Source organism: Lolium rigidum, chromosome 1 (genome assembly GCF_022539505.1).
Source record: "Lolium rigidum isolate FL_2022 chromosome 1, APGP_CSIRO_Lrig_0.1, whole genome shotgun sequence".
In the NCBI taxonomy this organism is placed as follows: domain Eukaryota; kingdom Viridiplantae; phylum Streptophyta; class Magnoliopsida; order Poales; family Poaceae; genus Lolium; species Lolium rigidum.
Genome location: NC_061508.1, coordinates 241,837,003 through 241,859,027, shown reverse-complemented (window position 1 = coordinate 241,859,027; position 22,025 = coordinate 241,837,003).

The window sequence follows — 22,025 nt, the reverse complement described above, 5'->3', positions numbered from 1 at the left end:
GCTGCAGGGGGAAACTCTAGGTCCCCTTCTCCTCGCCTATCGGTGGCCGACGGTGGAGGGCTGGCGTTCGGCTGCGGTGGTGCCCAGGCGTGTGCGGTGTCTCTGGATTACCGCGATCTGCTTGGTGTCTCCGGTGGCAGCTATGGCCAGCTCGGGATGGTCGCCGGCGTGGGGGTCCGACCTGAATAAAGGCGGCGGTCCTAGGGCCTCTCTTGGGTGAAGAGGAAGACCTACCGGAGGCCTAGAATCGTGATCTGACCGGTGTGTTGAGTTCCGGAAGGCGCCGGCGGCAAGTGTAACAGTGCTTTTATTGCCTGGAATTTACTGGATCGGTGGTATTCGGTCGTGCGCACCCATGCTTTTATTCCGACCATTTGGTCTGGAGGGAGCGGCGCGAAGCTCTTTTATGTGTTCACACCAAGTGACAACTGATCCATGGTGAAGTCAGAAGAAGAGAATATCATGAAGGCCATATTAGAGGACTGGCTAATGGATGTTCAAGTCTTTGCGCTGTTGAGGGGCTTGCTTGGTGTTATGGAAGTGGAGGTGGCAACACATGTGAAGTTCGGAGTCTTACCTTTCAGGGTGAAAACCCAAGGTCTGGCCTTAACTGGTTGTGCCTGATAGTGTATCCTTGTTGAAGGCATTGTTTTGAGAGCGAAAACTATCTTCAGGGTGAAAACCTAAGATCTTTAATCGGGCGACGACGGTGCTGTTGCACTGTTCCCTGCTTGGAGGCATCACTTTTGAAGAGTCTGATTTTCAGGTGTTGCTTGGTGGTGGTTGTATTACTACTATTAGAGTTATGATGTTGTAGCGGGACTTTTATTTCTTAGTTTTCTTTTTCTCTTTTATGGATGTCTGCATCCGTAATGTTTAGGGCATTGCGTTGTTGCAGAGGCTAGGTGTAGTTGGTATTCTTCGATATTAATATATTCACTTTATAAAAAAAATATTGGTAAAAATATCCATATCATGAACCATCATACAAAAGTTCCAATAGCGTGTATATAAGTTGGGCAAGACGAGTGAGGGAATACACAAGAATGCTTGTTTTAACTTGGAGCTGGTACAAGCTTACTTTTTGTTCATGTACACAAAGCTTTGCCCCCTCTCTCCCCATTTATCTTTACCGCATCGACGAAACTTTAGGAAGCATATTTTAGCAGCAACGACATCATACCATGCATTATAGCTGCCTGAATTGCCCGAATATATCCTTCAATCAACCACTTCAATCAACCAATGTAAGGTGTTCAAGGAATTCTGGCTAAAAAACCAACTAGTACTCTTGTGGCACAGAAGGGATATCGATGGATTCTTATCTAAACTATTTTATAGATGTGTCATTTTTTATACATAAAACCATATATATTATGTACTCATAATACTCATAAAATACCATGCAGGTTTTATAGTTATATGTCACTCTGGGCGTTCGGGAAATCCCGAAATTTTGGGACGGTGAATTCGGGGAAAAAATATTTGGGGAGCGGCGGAGCGGTGACAGACGACAGTGGGCAGTGGCGAGCGGCGATAGGTGAGGTTGGGGAGAGCAGCGACAGGTGATGTTTGGTGAGCGGCGGCAGAGGTTGGGGCGAGCGCCGGTGGGTGATGTCTATCGAGCGATGGCGGCTGAGCGAGGGTCTAGGGGAGACGGTGAGCGATGGCGACTGAGCAAGATATGCGCTCGTGGCCTCGTGTGGGTCTGGGGGTAGTCTAGGTTATTCCAGATCGCTCCGGTTGGGCTAGGCTGAAGACATCTCCGTGTGTGGGATTTATAAATTCTAATGGTTGATGGACCCGGGATATTTGGGATATTCGGGTGGCAAGAATACATGCCCGAAATTCCTGAACTAAATTCGGGAATTCCAAACACCTTCTCAAATAAATGCTCGGGTTTTTCGGGTTCGAAATATACGTGTTCGGGATTGGGAATTTTGGGATTCGGGATTTGGTTTTATGCCCGGAGTGAGTTATATGGATGGGGGGGTAACACTTCACAGTTTAAAAAATATGATATACTCCCTCCGTTCCATATTTATTGTCGTTGATTTGAAATTGAGTGAGTATTTAAAATGATTGAAAGCATCTTTTGGTCTGAGTTTCTATCAAGTACATATAGGTGTGAACTATGTATCTATAAAAATTTGTTTAATCATTTTTTATTGTGAGATATGCAAGAAAGTAAAAAAAAAAATATGTGGATCTAAAATAGATATATTTACATAAATAAGAACTAAAGTAAAATTTAATAAAACATTTCAAGCATGTAAAAAACATCCGAAAGAACATGGAGCCCCCGTGCGTGGTTTTGGTAATTAGTAACAATTCCTATGGACTAATGGTTGAATTGAGTTTCTCTTATAGGTTTTTTTTCTGACAGCTCTACCGTAGGGGAATCCCCTACGATCTCTTCTAAGTTTTGTCCATAGGCAATGCTTGTACCATAAGTTGGTTTCAAGATTGCAAGAAGAAGAAGATGAAGAAGATCAAGTGACAAGTATGTCTTGAAGAAAAATACGGAGTGAGATATCATGTGCATCTTCAAGACATACACAATATGGATGAAGACGATGGCGTGTGTGTTGAAGAAGTTGGATGAAGACGTAAGCGTGCATTATTGAAGATGGATGAAGACGGAACTTGCTAGTTCGAGTGGATGCGCAAGTTCAAGGTTTGTTCTTGATAGACTTTCTCTCTTCCCGGTATCTTGCTGTAGTGGGAGACCAGGTGTGTAGGATAGTTGGCCGCTCTATCAAGAGGGCTCTCGAATGTGTCACTTGGTCGTATCGTTCGGAGAGAGCTCAAACCCCTTGCATTCTCTGCATCGTGTTTCTTGGTTGTTGTTGGTTCTTATCCATGTGATGTTTAGAGCTTGTGCTCATTCTCATGACAGGCTCTAGATCATCGAAAATGGATTTTGCATGTATCACTTGTTGCGTTTTCGAGTTGGGTGATTTTCTCGGTTACTCGTATTGAGAGGTTGCACCTCTAAAATTCATATAAAATCACCCCCACTTTTTTTTCATTTTTCACCTCGTGTGGGGGTAACTCTTGTCATCCTCTTTTACAACAAAATTGGTTTCGTTCCATTCCGAGTTTCCAAACTTGAGATATCGCGATTCTCGTATTTGCTTTTTGTGTAATTTTTTGTTAAAAGAAAAGAGGAAATTGGTTTGGGGCCGGCCGGTACAACCGCACACGGTACCGGCGCACTACCTCACACGCCCATTTTCTCCCAGTAACCCACCAGGTACCAGGCCGGTAGCCTGGCCAGTAGTATCGGGCCCAGATCGATACCTGGCTGGTACCGGGCCCGGTAATACCGGCCGACCTACCATCTTCTACCTTCGACCGGCCCGTCTCCTGGCAGCCCGCTCCCACACTAGGCTGCCGCGCGCCCAGCGCTCGCTCCCCGCTTGATCCTCGGCTCCAGTCCATCTCGCTGTCGCTCGCCACCACCTCGTTGCGCCTTGCGCGCTTCACTTGGGCCGCTCGACCTGCTTGCTGTGCGTGCCCTCGAGCCTCGCTCCCTGCTGCCTCACGCTCCCGCTTGCCCCAACCCAATGCAGCCCAGGACGGCCCAGTCCCCATCTTCCAAGCCTAGGTCGGGCCCTTTGCTCTCACCTCTTCCTCTGGTCTGCGATGTTTTAATGCAATCGGTAGTACCGGCCCAAAATCCGGTAGTACCGGTTAGGGTCGCGATTTTGCCTACTTTTGTGTCTTTTTTTGTGCTATTTCTTCACGAGAGGTAGTACCGGTTGAAAGAGAGGTAGTACCAGTTGGGCAAGAATCTACTCATTTTTCTGCCTCAATAGTCATATTTTTTGGGTCCCTATTTATACCTTTCTTCCACCTCTTTCCACATAACTCTTCTTCCTACATTATCTCTCCTCCATTGTTGACCTTAAAAAGCTTCTTCCTCCTCTTGATTCCTCCAATATTTCTTGCAATTTTGAGGGAAAAAGGAGTGAGGAGGTCTAGCCCCACTACTTCACCATCGAATCCTTCTCTTTGTGAGGGGAGCTTGCTAGATTTAGATTTTGGAGAAATTTGGTGTTCCTCCTACCTTTTGTTCTTCGTACCTTATTCCCTCAATAGTTTTTGTAGCTTTGTTGGAATTTGAGAGTGAAGGACTTGGGCATCTTAGTGTTGTTCTTGCCCATGTGCTGAATAGAGTTCCCAACAAGAATAAAGAGAAAACCCCTTACGAGGATTTGGGTTGGGAGAAAAACCATCACTTTCGTATTTCCGCACATGGGGATGTTTGGCGAAAGTCAATATTCCAGTTACTATGAAGCATAAACTCGGATCAAAGATAGTGGATTGTATTTTTCTAGGTTATACTCCATGGAGCGTAGGCTATAGATTTTTAGTAGTTCAATCTGAGGTACCTGATATGCATGTTGATGCTATTATGGAATCTCATGATGCAACATTTTTTGGGAATATGTTTCCTATGAAATATATGCATAGCGTTGCTAGATCGAATTTCTACTGAGATAATTTCTGAATCTAGTACATCTAATGAGTATTTTGAACAATCAAATGAGAATGTTACTGAGAAGGATGACAATACGGAGCAAGAGACAGAGGATTGGCAAAATCCTTTGGTGATGATTTCATTGTGTACCTTGTGGATGATACTCCCACGTCCATTGCAAAGGCATATGCATCTCCAGATGCAGATGTCTGGAAAGAAGCTATCCATAATGACTTGGTTGACTCGATTCTTTCTAATGGAACTTGAGATCTATCAGAACGACCCCATGGATGCAAGCCTTTGGGTTATAAATGGATGTTCAAGAAGAAGCTAAGGCCTGATGGTACTATTGAGAAGTACAAGGCGTGCCTTGTAGCGAAAGACTACATACAAAGAGAAGGCGAAGATTACTTCGACACCTATTCACCTGTCGCTAGAATTTTCACCATTTGAGTACTACTATATATAGCTGCCTCCTATGGTCTTATCGTTCATCAAATGGACGTAAAGACAGTTTTTCTTAATGGAGAGTTGGAAGAGGAAATCTATATGGATCAACCTGATGGGTTTGTAGTGAAAGGTGAAGAAAGAAAGATGTGCAAGTTATTGAAATCTTTATATGGCCTGAAAAAATCACGTAAGCAATGGCATGAGAAGTTTGACAAAACTTTAACCTCTGTAGGCTTTGCTGTTAATGAGGCTGACAAGTGCGTGTACTATCACCAAGGTGGGGGGAAGGGGTTATACTATGTTTGTATGTGGATATTCTGATCTTTGGTACAAATATGAAAGTAATAAACAAAGTCAAGTCTTTCTTATCAAATAGCTTTGATATGAAAGATCTAGAAGAAGCTGATGTGATTCTGAACATCAAGCTGATGAAGAACGAGACTGGGATTACTCTAACGCAGTCCCATTATGGTGAGAATATCTTGAGTCGGTTCGGCTATGTTGATAGAAAGTCTTATGCAACACCTTATGATCCCAGTGTGACACTACGCAAGAACCGGAGGATTGCCATAGATTAGTTGAGATATTCTCAGATCATTGCCTCACTCATGTACTTAGCGAGCACGACTAGACGTGACATCTCTTTTGCTGTTAGCAAGTTGAATAGGTTCATGTCAAACCCGGGTACTTATCATTGGCATGCACTTGATAGGGTCATGAGCTACCTATGTGGTACAACGAGTTATGAGATTCACTATTCAGGGCACCCAACTGTGCTTGAAGGATATAATGATTCGAATTGGATCTCTGATGTAGCTGATCTCTACGTCACTAGTAGGTATGTATTTACCTTTGGAGGTGGCGCAGTGTCATGAAGATCTCGCAAACAAACCATATTGACGAGGTCAACTATGGAAGCAGAACTTACTGCTTTAGACACATCCACTGTTGCATCAGAATGGCTCTGTGAGCTCTTGATGGACTTACATGTGGGTTGAAGAACCTGTTCCGACAATCCTTTTGAATTGTGACAATCAAACTGTAATCGTCAAAGTGAACAATTCTAAGGATTACACGAATTCATCAAGACACATAAAGAGACGTTTGAAGTCTGTCAGGAAATTGCGAAACTCCGGAGTAATAATTGTTACTTATATTCAAACAGACAAAAACCTGACAGATCCCTTTAGAAAGGGACTATCACGTAATGTGATAGAAAGTGCATCGATGGAGATGGGTTTGAGACCCATTGATGTTACACCATAGTAGTAACCCAACCTTTGTGATCGGAAATCCCGTGAATTAGGACCTGGGAAGAACAAACTAGTGGTTTAATTGAGGAGAGTATTATGTAACCCTCTCTATGAGAATATGCATAACTCTCAATTTCTGTAAGACAGGTTGGCAACAAGCCTTAATATGTTTATATTGGATATTTTAGCAAAGATGTTGTCCTACAGAGCATTCTTGAAAGAACACACCTATATGAGTCCGATTGTTAAACGTTGCAACCAATGATATTTGTGCGATCTCTAGTAAACTCACAAAGAGACCACGAAGTATGACGCATATGCTTCACTCGCGGGGTAGGCTACTGGCAGTCATGTACTGGTTATGACTTTGAGTGAAACTTGTTCACGCAAAATTTGCAATTCTAAACTTAGTCCATTGTTCAAGTTTGAATGGATGTAGCTTAAAGTTCTAGGCAAAAGTTGAACTTAACAGTCACTGCTAAAACACTGGTATATAAACAAGCACCGAGTTTTGGTAAATCTCTAAATGGGTATTTAAGATCTGGTGGGAGATTGTTGAAATATTAAGCCCACATATAGTGGTCCATATTATATTTCAGATTTCCCTATAAATCTCAAAGCCCATATAGTGACATCGCATGTGAGTTTGAGCCCAAGTTGTTGGCAGCTCACTAGTGAGTGTCAAGAGGTGGGAAGTTTAGTCCCACATGGAAAGTTAGGAAGAAGTTAGACCACCTTATAAGGTGGGTTGATCCGCCACTAGTAAGTGAGTGAGAAGAGGAGTGGTACACGCACACTCCTCCTCCTCCTCGCTCGTCTCGACTCGTCGCGCCGCGCCGCGATCATGGTGAGTAGATTGAGCCTCAAGCCGAGACTTTATTTTTTTTGCAGTTCAGGAAAACGAACGGAGTTCTAGACGAACACGTCGTAGTTAGTCGGTTTGGGTCGCTCTTGGATCTTGGGCTATCTGTAACCGACTCGAAACATGCAACGTGGACATGAACCACGTTTTCTAGGATTTTTTGAGCCTATATAATCACTTGCCCGGCTATCGCAGAAACACATATGATACACGAGTTAGGGTTTTCACATCTCTCTCTGCTTGCGCCGCCATCGTAGCCTACTCCACCCCGGATGTCGGCGTGCACCGACGAACGGGAGAGCAGGTCTTCGGAACTGCTCGCCTTTGCGATCCTGTACGGGAGAGGGCGAATTAGGTTTTTGGGAATCACTCTGCGCGACTGCTCAAGTCTTCATCACAGATCGTCTTTCGTCCAAGTCTGGCGATGCTGCCTACCGTCGCCTTCACCGCTGTCTACTTTGACCTGTCGTCAACAACATTGTCATCAAAAACGTTACTGGTGCAACGACGACTGCTACACCGCCACCACCACCTCCACCAGAGTGGTATGTGTAACATATCTCGATTTGTTTAGCGATGGATGTTGTACCGTTTGCTATGCCACTGTTCATGTTGATTAATGCATCTAGTATGTTCGAGTTTCACATGTTCATAGTTGCTGTTGTCATACTTAATATTCTAAAATTAATCATAAAAATTGTGCCTAATTATTCAACATGTATTGCAGGGCAGCGTTATTTTTGCTGCAATTGGTGTTACTCCAATCTCTCGAATGCTGCTTTACATTCCGAAAGTGTGGCTATGCTTAAAGCTATCACTCTAGCAGAGCATTATGTCAGGGGACGAGTCATTTTTGCCACAGATTCTGCCAGCTTCAAGTTTGCTACCTCTTCCTATGAGTATGATCGATTTCCACTAGGCATTCTTTCTAGAGAAATCAAGTTTCAACTCCAGCTAGGATTCAACGAATATTGCTTAGAACTTTGTCCTCGTTTATGTAACAAGGGCATCTCCAACGGGGCGACCCATCCCGCGTCCGCGCGTCCGGATGGGTCCAGACGGATAAAAACCCGGCCCAGCGCGCGGACCCATCCCTAAAACGGATGGCCGCGGCGTCCGGAACGACGCAAACCTGGTCTAAATCTGGGCCGGGTTTGCGTGGCCGCGGACGCGAAAGGCTGGTCGCTCGCGTCCGCCCCTTGTCCGCCCCTAGCCCGCGTGTCATAGACATAAACATTTGTTTTCACTTAGAAGAACCTTTTACATTTTTTTAAACTACTACTTCTATCCTACTACGTACGGGGCCGGCGGCCTCGCCGGCGGCTCCTCGCCGGCTCGCCGTCGGGGCCGTGGATTTCACTCGACGCGGGCGGCCTGTACGCGTGAGGATTCCACTCCAGCTCACGAGCTGGGTGGTGCGGCGGCGGCTGCGGCGGCGGCGGAGGCTTTCATCCTTCTCCTTTCCGTCCGCGCGCCTCGGGCGCGCTCGCGCTCCGCCTCCTGCTGCGGCACCATCCGCTTCCCGCATAGCTCCAGCTCCTGCAGGGCCGCGCGTTCCACAGCGGTGCGCGCCTCCAGGCGGACGCGGCCGGCGGCCTGGGCTTCGTGGTTCCCCAGGCGCCGGCGCATGCGCTCTTGCCGGCCGCGCTCCGTCGATGCAGCAGCCTCCCGGGCGCGCCGCTCGGGCGAGGGCATCTGGACGAGGTGACGGGCTGCTCGCATAGCGAGCAGCTGGTTCTTCTGCCCGAGGAGGTCGCCTAATCGGCGGCGGCCGGCCCGGCAGGTGGCCTCGTGCTCCTTCGTCATGCGCGTGAGGTCGGCGAGACGTTCCTCGATGGCGGCGTTGATGTTCGCTAGCGCGAGGTCCTCCTCGTCGACGGACTCCTCCGCGGCGGCCGTCCCCTCCTCCGCGGCCTCGTACCAGCCGTCCGCGGTCTTGTGCCATCCGTCTGCGGCCGCCTCCACCATCTCCGCATCCCCTTCCTTTGTCGCCGCCGCCTCCGCCGCGACGCGGAGCGCCTCGTCGTCGGCGACCCACCGCGAGTCCGCGGGAACCTGGCCCGGGCGGCGAGGGAGAGCTTGGCCCACGTGGCCTGCAGGGTGCGCGGCATGGCGCCGGAGAAGGTGGAGGGGGAGAGAACGGTGATGCGGTCTGTGTGAGACCGCCGCCGTCTTTTATAGCCGGCGGTCTGGCGGGAAACTTGGGCGCGAGCGCGCGCCAATGGCGTTTTCGCGCGCGCAGGAACCTTGGTGCGCGCGGGATCTTTCCCGCGCGTTCCACCGCCCACCATGGTTGTCCCGTCAAGGCCTGCCATGGCGCAGCGCCGCGCAACGAAGACGAACCACGTGGCGTCTCTTTGGGTCGCCGCGTTGGACGCCGCGTGCGACCCAAATGGACACGCGGACGCGGGGCGCTGTCCGCGTGTCCGAGCGGCCACGCAAACGACCCAAAACGGACGGCCCAGCGCGTCTGTTTGGGTCGGCCGATTGGAGATGCCCTAAACCAGCGCATGTGCTGGCTAGTATACTTCTCATGAGAACTAGACCAACGATTCATTGTGGTTGGCGGACCTTCCTGATGATGTATCATGTGGAATGACTCGACTTAAATCTTAGAGGAGATATATCAGATCCTATAAATGTTGCCACCTTAAAAACGCCGATAAGGATTACAGAAAAACGCGTTTAAGGGTCTCTTTGTTTGGGCTGGCTGTGGCTGGCTGTACTGCTGTGCAGGAAAAGCTGCTGTGCAGGAGAAGCAGCTGTTCTGAGTTGTAGCCTTTGGCAACTTGGCTGGCTGTTAAGCAGTAAACTGAAAAATTGTCGAAAATAACCTTAGAGACATGAGAATGTATTGTTATTGATTTACGCGTAATAAATAACATATGGATCCATCAAATACATATGCATTACACACATATATTTATGAAAAGTACGTATCAATAACATTTTCCTATGTAGTACAAAATAGTTCTAGGTTTCTCTAGCATTGAATAATGCGTTGGCTATGTCATCACGTGTCGAGTTCATGCTTCTGCTGTGTTGTCCATCCGGAGCACTATCACCTGCCGTCGTTATTGTTTGCCTTTGCACATTAGGGATGTAATTCTCGTCAGAGTCGCACCGATCAAATTGCTTGTCACGTAAGTGAGAGTCTCTAATGAAATTGTGAAGAGCAATGCAAGCTAGGATAATTTTCTTCCGTGTAACCAAACCGTAAGAAGGGATACCCTTCAACATGCGCCACTTATTTTTCAAGATACCAAAATTACGCTCGATAGCATTTCGAATCTGAGCATGCGCATAGTTGAAAATTTCTTCCTTCTTTGTTGGTAGCCCTTCTCTACGAAAGTCTGGTAAATGATACGTGTTGTTTTTGTACGGAGCTAGGAACCCCTTTCTATTTGGATAACCAGAATCAACTAGATAGTATGTATCTGCGCACACAAAATAAATATATGAGACATGAATAGAACAATGCATATGTAACTCATGCGAATAATAAGATAGAATATTACCATCAGGAGGCATTGGAAACTGTTGTGGATACTTCACAATGCTGTGGTTCAGTATGCGTGTATCCAGGGCCGGTCCTAAGAATTTAGAGGCCCGGGGCGAAATCAAAGCACGGGGCCCTATAAATACTAAAATTGTTGATATACTTATTCCCTTCTATGTAATTTTTATTAACTTTATCTAAATTTGGATGTACAAAGTTAAGATAAGTTTCATGTGAGGGAAGGAGTACAATAATACATATTATTTTGAAGAATTGTTCTGGCATTAATAGGTGCAAAGCCATGGTGATAATAATATATAAATATTGACGGTAACGATTACCTTGTAAACTCTACCCGGAAACTATTTGCAACTGCGCTATCGTGAAAGCCGTGGGTGCAGTGCGATCTCCTCTGGCTTCTCAATATTGTCATAGAACGTCAGCAATCGTCACACACATATGTAGGAAGAAGGAGAATTAGACACGTACTAACAATGGCTTGAAATTTTCCTTAGCAAGCCATGAGACAAATCAATCAACGACTGAAAAGAAAAAGATGTCAATTGGGCGCTACATTTCTTTCCCTTTTTCTTGACATATTTCAAGTGAAGGCGCTAAATTTCTTGGATCAATCTATTTGCCATGGTCCCACCGGCCCACCCCAGTTAATCATTTTACAACAGTCATAACTAAAATTTAAAGGGCCCAAACGAACTGAAGAAGAAAACTACTAAGCCAGCCAACGGGAAAAGATAGGCCCAACGTGCAGCCCAGTAGAAAGCAGCATAACGTTTCGTTCGTCGTCTGCGTTCGACAGAAACTTCCGTCTGACTCCAATGGCACCGCCGCAAATAATTCACATCTCCTCCGCTTTAGCATAACCCTTAGAAAGTTGGGACTTGGGGCCCCTCGGATTCGAGGGCCCAGGGCGGCCGCCCCGCTCGCCCCCCTCAGGGCCGGGCCTGCGTGTATCATGTGCCGAACCAGGCCATCCGGCAACTACAAACGTGAATCTAAGATCAAAGTCACATATCGCAAGAAGATTTTGTGATGTGTAACCATGTCTTCCGGTGTGGTTAATGTTGGAGATATGCCCAAGAGGCAATAATAAAAGTGGTTATTATATATCTTTGTGTTTATGATAAATGTTTATATACCATGCTATAATTGTATTAACCAAAACATTGATACATGTGTGTTATGTAAACAACAATGAGTCCCTAGTAAGCCTCTTAACTAGCTTGTTGATTAATAGATGATCATAGTTTCATGATCATGAACATTGGATGTTATTAATAACAAGGTTATGTCATTATATGAATGATGTAATGGACACACCCAATTAAGCGTAGCATAAGATCACGTCATTAAGTTATTTGCTATAAGCTTTCGATACATAGTTACCTAGTCCTTTCGACCATGAGATCATGTAAATCACTTATACCGGAAAGGTACTTTGATTACATCAAACACCACTGCGTAAATGTGTGGTTATAAAGGTGAGATTAAGTATCCGGAAAGTATGAGTTGAGGCATATGGATCAACAGTTGGATTTGTCCATCCCGACGACGGATAGATATACTCTGGGCCCTCTCGGTGGAATGTTGTCTAAATAGCTTGCAAGCATATGAATAGTTCATAAGAGACCACATACCACAGTACGAGTAAAGAGTACTTGTCAGGAGACGAGGTTGAACAAGGTATAGAGAGATACCGATGATCAAACCTCGGACAAGTAAAATATCGCGAGACGAAGGGAATCGGTATCGTATGTGAATGGTTCATTCGATCACTAAGTCATCGTTGAATATGTGGGAGCCATTATGGATCTCCAGATCCCGCTATTGGTTATTGGTCGGAGAGAAGTCTAAACCATGTCTACATAGTTCGCGAACCGTAGGGTGACACACTTAAGGTTTGATGTCGTATTAGTAGATATTGAATATGGAATGGAGTTCGAAATTTTGTTCGGAGTCTCGGATGGGATCCCGAACATCACGAGGAGTTCCGGAATGGTCCGGAGAATAAGATTCATATATAGGAAGTCATTTTATAAGTTTGAAAATGATCCGGTGCATTTATGGAAGGTTCTAGAAGGTTCTAGAAAAGTCCGGAAGAAATCACTATGGAAGGCGGAGTCCCGGAGGGACTCCACCTAGCATGGCCGGCCAACCCTAGGGGGTGGAGTCCCAGGTGGACTCCACCAAGGGTGGCCGGCCACCCCCCATGGAAGGGTGGGAGTCCCACTTGAGGTGGGAATCCCACCTTGGGTAGGTTTCCCTACACATGGAAGGTTTTGGGTTGGGGTCTTATTCGAAGACTTGTAGTCCAACACTTGGGGGTTGCACCTATATAATGAGGAGCAAGGGGAGGGGGCCGGCCACACAAAAGCCACCACCTTGGCCGCACCCCTTGGAGGCCGGCCACCCCCTCTCCCCAAACCCTAGCCGCCCCCTCCTCCTCCACCTCTCCCGCAACTGCTTAGCGAAGCTCCGCCGGAGATCTCCATCGCCACCGCCACCACACCGTCGTGCTGCCGGAATTCAAGGAGGAGCTACTACTTCCGCTACCCGCTGGAACGGGGAGAAGGATGTCGTCTTCATCAACACCGAACGTGTGACCGAGTACGGAGGTGCTGCCCGATTGTGGCACCGTCAAGATCTTCTACGCGCTTTTGAAAGCGGCAAGTGATTGTCTACCGCAGCAACGAGAGCCTCCTCTTCTAGGCTTTGGAAATCATCAAGGGTTAGTCTCGTTCATCCCCTCGTTGCTCCCGTCTTCTTGATTGCATCTTGGCTTGGATTGCGTTCTCGCGGTAGGATTTTTTTTGTTTTCTATGCTACGAATCCCTACAGTGGTATCAGAGCCGTGTCTATGCATAGATTGTTGCACGAGTAGAACACAATTGTTTTGTGGGCGTTGATGCTTATGTTGTCTTTAGTTTGAGTACTTTGCATCTTTGTGGCATAGTGGGATGAAGCGGCTTGGGCTAACTTTACATGACCGCGTTCATGAGATTTACTCCACGCTCGACATGCAACTTGTATTGCATAAGTGGCTTTGCGGGTGTCTGTCTCTCCTACTATAGTGAAGATTCAATTTACTCTTCTATTGACAACACTAGTATCACCGTTGTGGTTCATGTTCGTAGGTAGATTAGATCTCACTCGAAAACCCTAAACCACGTAAAATATGCAAACCAAATTAGAGATGTCTAACTTGTTTTTGCAGGGTTTGGTGATGTGATATGGCCATAATGTGATGATGAATATGTATGAGATGATCATTATTGTATTGTGGTAACCGGCAGGAGCCTTATGGTTGTCTTTAAATTTCATGATGAGTAGTATTTCAAAGAAGTTGTAATAGTTGCTACATGGGAGAACAATCATGAAGACGGCGCCATTGACCTTGACGCTACGCCGACGATGATGGAGATCATGCCCGTTGATGATGGAGATCATGTCCGTGCTTTGGAGATGAAGATCAAAGGCGCAAAGACAAAGGGGCCATATCATATCACATATGAATTGCATGTGATGTTAATCCTTTTTATGCATCTTATTTTGCTTAGATCGCGACGGTAGCATTATAAGATGATCCCTCTCACTAAAATATCAAGGTAATAAAGTGTTCATCCTTAGTAGCACCGTTGCCAAGACAGTCGTTTCGAAGCATCTCGTGATGATCGGGTGTGATAGAATCAACAAGTGCATACAACGGGTGCAAGCCAGTTTTGCACATGCGGATACTAAGGTTGCCTTGACGAGCCTAGCATGTACAGACATGGTCTCGGAACACGTGATACCGAAAGGTAGAGCATGAATCATATGATTGATATGATGAACACTTTGAGTGTTCGCCATTGAAGTTACATCTTGTCTCGTGATGATCGGACTTGGTGTGGTGGATTTGGTTCGTGTGATCACTAAGACAATTCGAGGGATATTGTTTTGAGTGGGAGTTCACCTAGTTTTTTTAATTTTATTGAATTAAAATTTGAACTCAATTTGTCATAAACATTAGTCTAAACTATTGCAAATATATGTTGTAGATATGGCGTCCCCAATCAATTTTAACCAGTTCCTAGAGGAAGAAAAGCTTAAGAGCAACGGTAGCAACTTCACCGACTGGTTCCGTCATGTGAGGATTTTCCTCGCTGGTGGAAACCTGCAATATGTGCTTGATGCACCGCTAGGTGACCCTCCTGCAGAAACTGAAACCTATGAAGTAAAGAATGTTTACGCGACTCGGAAAACTCGGTACTCTCATGTTCAGTGTGCCATCCTATGCAGTCTGGAAGCCGATCTTCAAAAACGTTTTGAGCACCACGATCCTCATGAGTTGGTCAATGAGCTGAAAGCTATTTTTGAAACTCATGCGGCCGTGGAATGCTATGAAGCATCAAAACACTTCTTCAGCTGCATGATGGAAGAAGGCAACTCCGTTAGTGAGCACATGCTCGCCATGACCGGGCATGCGAAGAAACTCGGTGACTTGGGAATAGTGATTCCTAACGGATCGGGGATTAATCGTGTCCTTCAATCATCGCCACCTAGTTACAAGAACTTTGTGATGAACTACAATATGCAGAACATGAACAAAGAGTTACCCGAACTCTTCGCCATGCTGAAATCTGCTGAGATTGAGATCAAGAAAGAGCACCAAGTGTTGATGGTCAACAAGACCACCAGTTTCAAGAAACAGGGCAAGTCTAAAGGTAAATTCAAGAAGGGTGGCAAGAAAGCTGCTACGCCTCCTGTGAAACCTAAGAATGGCCCTAAGCCTGATGCTGAGTGCTATTACTGCAAGGAGAAAGGACACTGGAAGCGTAATTGCTCCAAGTATTTGGCTGATCTGAAGAGCGGCCTTGTCAAGAAGAAGAAAGAAGGTATATCTGATATACATGTTATAGATGTTTATCTTACTGGTTCTCGTACTAGTACCGGGTATTTGATACTGGTTCGGTTGCTCATATTTGTAACTCGAAACAGGAACTAAAGAATAAACGAATACTATTGAAGGATGAAGTGACGATGCGCGTTGGAAATGGATCCAAAGTCGATGTGATCGCTGTTGGCACACTCCCTCTACATATACCTTCGGGATTAGTTTTAAACCTCAATAATTGTTATTTTGTACCTGCGTTGAGCATGAACATTATATCTGGATCTTGTTTAATGCAAGACGGTTATTCATTCAAGTCTGAGAATAATGGTTGTTCTATTTTTATGAATAATATCTTTTATGGTCGAGCACCTGAAAAGCATGGTTTATTTCTGTTAGATCTCGATAGTAGTGATACACATATTCATAACATTGATGCTAAACGAATTAAATTGAATGATAATTCTACTTATATGTGGCACTGTCGTCTTGGTCATATTGGAGTGAAACACATTAAGAAACTCCATACCGATGGATTACTTGAATCACTTGACTTTGAGTCGCTTGATAAATGCGAAGCATGTCTAATGGGAAAAATGACTAAGACTCCATTCTCTGGTATTATGGAGCGAGCTACAGACTTATTGGAAATCATACATACCGATGTATGCGGACCAATGAGTGTAGCTTCGCGCGGTGGTTATCGTTATGTTCTAACCTTCACAGATGATCTGAGTAGATATGGGTATATCTATTTCATGAAACATAAATCCGAAACTTTCGAGAAGTTTAAGGAATTCCAAAGTGAAGTAGAAAATCAACGTAACAAGAAGATTAAATTTCTACGATCTGATCGTGGAGGTGAATATCTGAGTTATGAGTTTAGCATGCATTTAAAGAAATGCGGAATACTTTCACAATTGACACCGCCGGGAACACCGCAACGAAACGGTGTGTCCGAACGTCGTAATCGAACTCTCTTAGATATGGTTCATTCTATGATGTCTCTTACTGATTTGCCGTTATCATTTTGGAGTTATGCATTAGAGACAGCTGCATTCACTTTAAATAGGGCACCATCTAAATCCGTTGAAACGACACCGTATGAATTATGGTTTAATAAGAAACCTAAGTTGTCGTTCCTTAAAGTTTGGGGTTGCGAAGCCTATGTAAAAAAGTTACAACCGGACAAGCTAGAACCCAAAGCGGAGAAATGTGTCTTCATAGGATACCCTAAGAAAACTATAGGGTACACTTTATATCACAGTTCCGAAGGCAAAATCTTTGTTGCTAAGAATGGAACCTTTCTTGAGAAAGAATTTCTCACTAAAGTAGTGACTGGAAGAAAAGTAGAACTCGACGAGATTACTGAATCTTCTCTCGCTGATCAGAGTAGCGCAGTGCCGGAAGTTGTTCCTGTGCCGCCTGCACCGGTAACAGAGGAAGCTAATGATAATGATCATGAAACTTCGAACGAAATAGCTACTGAACCTCGCAGTTCGACAAGGGAACGTGCCACTCCTGATTGGTATGATCCTTGTCTAAATGTCATGATTGTGGACGACAATGATGAAGACCCTGTGACGTATGAAGAAGCGATGATGAGCCCAGATTCCAACAAATGTCAAGAAGCCATGAAATCCGAAATGGGATCCATGTATGATAACAAAGTGTGGACTTTGGTAGACTTATCTGATAGCCGCAAGGCTGTCGAGAATAAATGGATCTTCAAAAGAAAAACAGATGCTGATGGTAATATTACTGTATATAAAGCTCGACTTGTCGCAAAGGGTTTCCGACAAATTCAAGGTGTTGACTACGATGAGACTTTCTCACCTGTAGCGAAGCTAAAATCTGTGAGGATTTTGTTAGCAATAGCTGCATTTTTCGATTATGAGATTTGGCAGATGGATGTCAAAACAGCGTTCCTTAATGGAGACATTGAGGAAGAGTTGTATATGGTACAACCCAAAGGTTTTGTCAATCCTAAAAATGCTGACAAAGTATGCAAACTTCAGCATTCAATCTATGGACCGAAACAAGCATCCGAAAGTTGGAACCGACGCTTTGATAAGGTGATCAAAGACTTCGGGTTTATACATTGTCATGGAGAGGCCTGTATTTACAAGAAAGTGAGTGGGAGCTCTGTAGCGTTCCTGATATTATATGTAGATGACATATTATTGATTGGGAATGATATAGAACTATTAAGCGAGTGTAAAAGGTTATTTGAATAATAGTTTTTCAATGAAAGACCTTGGTGAAGCATCGTACATATTAGGCATCAAGATTTATAGAGATAGATCAAGACGCCTAATAGGGCTTTCACAGAGTACATACCTGGACAAGATTCTAAAGAAGTTTAGAATGGACGAAAGTAAGAAAGGATTCTTACCTATGTTACCAGGCAAGGTCTTGAGTAAGACTCAAGGTCTGGTTACGGCAAAAGAAAGAGAAAGGATGAGTCAGATCCCCTATGCCTCGGCAGTAGGCTCTATCATGTATGCCATGCTATGTACTAGACCGGATATAGCACATGATGTTAGTTTGACTAGCAGATATCAAAGTGATCCATGAATGGAACACTGGACAGCGGTCAAGAATATCCTGAAGTACTTGAAAAGAACTAAGGATATGTTTCTTTGTTATGGAGGTGACCAAGAGCTAGTTGTAACCAGTTACACCGATGCAAGTTGGAACACTGATCCTGATGACTCTAAGTCTCAGTCTGGGTACATGTTTATATTGAATGGTGCTGCAGTAAGATGGGCAAGCTCGAAGCAGTGCACGGTGGCGAAGTCTTCAACAGAATCGGAGTACATAGCGGCTTCAGAGGCTTCATCAGAAGCGGTATGGATGAAGAGGTTCATTGTAGAGCTCGGTGTGGTTCCTAGTGCATTGGACCCACTAGTCATCTACTGTGAAAACATGGGTGCTATCGCCAATGCACAAGAACCAAGGTCACACAAGAGGCTGAAGCATATCAAGCTGCGTTATCATTCGATTCGCGAGTACATCGAAGATGGAGAAGTAAAGATTTGCAAAGTACACACCGATCTGAATGTAGCGGATCCGTTGACTAAAGCTCTCCCTAGGGCAAAGCATGACCAACACCGGAATGCCATGGGTGTTAGGTACCTTACAATGTAATCTAGATTATTGACTCTAGTGCAAGTGGGAGATCTGTTGGAGATATGCCCAAGAGGCAATAATAAAAGTGGTTATTATATATCTTTGTGTTTATGATAAATGTTTATATACCATGCTATAATTGTATTAACCGAAACATTGATACATGTGTGTTATGTAAACAATAATGAGTCCCTAGTAAGCCTCTTAACTAGCTTGTTGATTAATAGATGATCATAGTTTCATGATCATGAACATTGGATGTTATTAAGAAACAAGGTTATGTCATTATATGAATGATGTAATGGACACACCCAATTAAGCGTAGCATAAGATCACGTCATTAAGTTATTTGCTATAAGCTTTCGATACATAGTTACCTAGTCCTTTCGACCATGAGATCATGTAAATCACTTATACCGGAAAGGTACTTTGATTACATCAAACACCACTGCGTAAATGGGTGGTTATAAAGGTGGGATTAAGTATACGGAAAGTATGAGTTGAGGCATATGGATCAACAGTGGGATTTGTCTATCCCGATGACGGATAGATATACTCTGGGCCCTCTCGGTGGAATGTCGTCTAAATAGCTTGCAAGCATATGAATAGTTCATAAGAGACCACATACCACAGTACAAGTAAAAAGTACTTGTCAGGAGATGAGGTTGAACAAGGTATAGAGAGATACCGATGATCAAACCTCGGACAAGTAAAATATCGCGAGACAAAGGGAATCGGTATCATATGTGAATGGTTCATTCGATCACTAAGTCATCGTTGAATATGTGGGAGCCATTATGGATCTCCAGATCCCGCTATTGGCTGTTGGTCGGAGAGAAGTCTAAACCATGTCTACATAGTTCGCGAACCGTAGGGTGACACACTTAAGGTTTGATGTCGTATTAGTATATATTGAATATGGAATGGAGTTCGAAGTTTTGTTCGGAGTCTCGGATGGGATCCCGAACATCACGAGGAGTTCGGAATGGTCGGAGAATAAGATTCATATATAGGAAGTCATTTTATAAGTTTGAAAATGATCCGGTGCATTTATGGAAGGTTCTAGAAGGTTCTAGAAAAGTCCGGAATAAATCACTATGGAAGGCGGAGTCCCGGAGGGACTCCACCTAGCATGGCCGGCCAACCCTAGGGGGTGGAGTCCCAGGTGGACTCCACCAAGGGTGGCCGGCCACCCCCCCTCATGGAAGGGTTGTAGTCCCACTTGAGGTGGGAATCCCACCTTGGGTAGGTTTCCCTACACATGGAAGGTTTTGGGATGGGGTCTTATTCGAAGACTTGTAGTCCAACACTTGGGGGTTCCACCTATATAATGAGGAGCAAGGGGAGGGGGCCGGCCACACAAAAGCCACCACCTTGGCCGCACCCCTTGGAGGCCGGCCACCCCCTCTCCCCAAACCCTAGCCGCCCCCTCCTCCTCCACCTCTCCCGCAACCGCTTAGCGAAGCTCCGCCGGAGATCTCCATCGCCACCGCCACCACGCCGTCGTGCTGCCGGAATTCAAGGAGGAGCTACTACTTCCGCTGCCCGCTGGAACGGGGAGAAGGACGTCGTCTTCATCAACACCGAACGTGTGACCGAGTACGAAGGTGCTGCCCGATTGTGGCACCGTCAAGATCTTCTACGCGCTTTTAAAAGCGGCAAATGATCGTCTACCGCAGCAACGAGAGCCTCCTCTTGTAGGCTTTGGAAATCTTCAAGGGTTAGTCTCGTTCATCCCCTCGTTGCTCTCGTCTTCTAGATTGCATCTTGGCTTGGATTGCGTTTTCGCGGTAGGAATTTTTTTGTTTTCTATGCTACGAATCCCTACAGTTAATTTCTTCTTCCTTAGGAACTTCAACTGGAATGTGCAAGCCATCAATGGCACCAATGGCGCCTTGAAATGAGGCCAAAAGCGAGGATCCTGAATTCTTGGATGCACATCCGTGAAATTTTGATCCACTGGTTTTATATTATCTTTCCCCAAGTTGTACAGACAATTCAATACCATCTTGAACTTCCTATGAATTGTTTCAAGAGACCGACTGAAATGGTTCTCAACTTGGTGAAATGATTGCGGTCCTCCAACCATCCATAGAAACATACCCAAACATTCAACGGATTCCATATCTCTTGTTGACTCTAACCCATAGCTAGCAACTAGGAGGTTGTGCAATTGTTCAAACATATCTGGATACATTCTAAACATTTTGTAGCATCTTTTTCTGTCATCAAGTTGTTCATGCACCCATTCAAGTCCAGTTTGTTGCGGATCCTCCTAGCTGACTTATTCAAATATTTTTCAGAATAGAGATTACCATAGTAGCCTAACACAGCCAAGTCATGCGCCACTCCAAAAAGATGCCTTATCCTTTCAATATCTTCATCACGTGCATTATCATCTCCATCCATCTACGAAATTCAAACTAGACAAGTCAAAAACTCATACATACTACAATAGTATATGCATGATACCAATAATAGCACTCACGAATAGTACACATAATGGTGCAAAAGTTATATAATGGTCATAATGGTCTACAAGATATTCCAAATAAATAGTACGTGCAAATCAGCGGCATGGAAAATGTGCAACAATTCTGTTTTCATGCATATGGACACCAAAGTGTTGAATTCTAATCACAACATAAAATAGATAGTAATAAAAATTTGGATCAACAGAACCGTGTACCAAACCATCTAGGATCACACCATATCTAACTAGAGATTAATTATCAGTTGATTAATCGTATATACAGTAGCTAGATTTTTCCTTTAATTAATCATGATATCTAACCAGGTCATGGTGCATGGCTATAGCTGGCCTTGTAGGCTTACACGCGAGACAAAATCAAACATGCAAGTAGACTGTTGGCTAAAGCCAATGCATTAATCAATCGGATGTCTAATCAATCGGTTACATGCACTAGCTCAGTGTTCGCAAGGCTAGCTGCATGCCACATGTATTATCTCCGCATGTATACATATACATCACTCAGGTTGATTAATTTCTCAGCTCAACTATCAAAGAACTTGCGGTGTACCAAAGCATCTAGCATCACATGACCAGTTGTGTTACAACGTATCAAGCAAGGAGAGGAGAAACGGAAAACGATTCTCACCAGCTGGTCGTTCGTGCAGAGGACTTCGTCCGCCAGGAAGAGTTCGTCGGCCGTACGGAGTTTGGGAGACGGCCGAGGTCACCTATGCGCGGAATACGGGAGAGATAACACGGGGAAGATGGCCGGCCGCGGAGAACACCGGTCTCTGGTGGGGGCGGCCGGAGCTGCAGGGTGCAGTGGGCGGCGGCGCGCAACTCGGCAACCCTATCGTATATGCAGAGAACCCGTTCGGGCCTTGGCGAAGAAAATATAAGCCCAGGAAAAAAACGGGAAGGGATTCTGGCTGGGCGGTGGCAGTTTTCCAGTAAATTCTGAAAATCAAATGGGCAAACGAAG